The sequence below is a fragment of the Pagrus pagrus genome (assembly GCF_965226575.1).
Source record: "Pagrus pagrus genome assembly, chromosome: 12".
Classification (NCBI taxonomy): Eukaryota; Metazoa; Chordata; class Actinopteri; order Spariformes; family Sparidae; genus Pagrus; species Pagrus pagrus.
In genome coordinates this window covers 14,066,435-14,067,997 of record NC_140196.1, presented here as the reverse complement: position 1 = coordinate 14,067,997, position 1,563 = coordinate 14,066,435, and positions in this window count along the sequence as shown.

Genomic DNA, 1,563 nt, shown 5'->3' with positions numbered 1-1,563 from the left:
CTCTGGAATGATTCGATCACAAAAGCACGACACGACCATCAAATACTGAAACTTTACTGGATAAAAAACAACAAAACAACAAGTCTAAATACTGCCTTGACAGGATTTGGTCAAACAAATGCACAACCGTACGGATGGATCATTTTCTTCACCCATGTTTTTGTTGTACTCAGTCACAACAGCAGGTCTAGGCTCTGTAAAATGGCGCTTCTCTTTCGATGACCATCTCATGCAGCTGTCCTGGGGCACTATCCCATGGACACTGGAGGCAGAACTGCCTTATTGTCCTGCCACTTTGTCACTGCAACCTCCGATGGTTTCTCTTCCTCCTGTACCTCTTCCTAACTTTTGTAGCTTGGTGTCATCTGTCATCTTTGACTTGCACAGTGCAGGGATTGTGTTTTTCATAATGGTCCCTATTCGCAGGAGACCAGGACAGTCTCTTGTTCCTCTTGCAAGAGACTGTGCCATCCGAGCGACTGCATTCCCTCCGATCCCCAGCTTCTGGTCAATGTATTCTGGCCCTTGTGGACTTCAAAATCCAGCACCAGACCAGATCAACTAGACAGCCTAGCTTACACATTGCTTCTTATCCATAATAAAGGATGGTGGATGTCGTCATTTTGACTCCTCACAAACTGATGTGTCCTCATCTGAGCTTTCACTTTCCTGCTCCACTGTCTGGTCCTCCTCCACCTCATCTCCTGACAGCTCAAAGTCTGACTCCCCTTCCACTATTCTGAGTGCTCTACCCCTGAGCCACAGCCGCCTGCCGTTAAAACGATTGTACACTTCTAAAATCTTACTAAATGGAAGTTAAGACTCCTATATTGAAGAAAGTATTTGATTATTAGCAATAGAAACATCATATCTGCAAAAAAAATGTGTGTCACGTGCCTCTCTTGTTGCCATAAAACGTGAAAAGCTGGGATGGCAGCCATTTTGAAAAGAAAGCGTTTGTCCCTGATAGCCAGAACGCCCAGGATGTCCTCTAGTCTAGAGTCTAGACTCTAGACAATAGTCTGACTCAAATAGATTGCATGAATGGTGCTTGAGTTAGAGGTCTCAGACTCATGTCCCACACAGAGGACAAAAATGAATTGCCGGGTCTTAGGAGGTTAAGAGAAGAAAAAAATATTAAAAGAAAAAATGTTTGAATTTAGTATTATTTCTGATGAAGGAAAGCAAATGTAAAAAAAAAAACCATGAGGGTTAAAGTGAATTAGTGTCTCGGTAAGCACAGGTTGCATATGAGTGTTATGCAGGTCAAAGAGAGAACGACCTTCCCTTTTCACCTTGTTTCATTTTAATAGAATTTAGAGATTTGGAGAAGTAAAACTATTCAGTCATTCACAAAAAGGAAAAGTAAAGAAAACAAATGTTTGTAATAAATAGGCTTGTTTTGGTTTGTTTTATTTCTCTCTTATTCCCAACACTCAGCTCAAGGACCACTGCATATCAGGATGATGTTTGCAGAAAATATTATGAGCTTTTCCCAAAAGAGGCTGAACAGATAGCTCCAGGATACAGAAGTCCCCACCACTAATGGTTTAGTTCCTTATT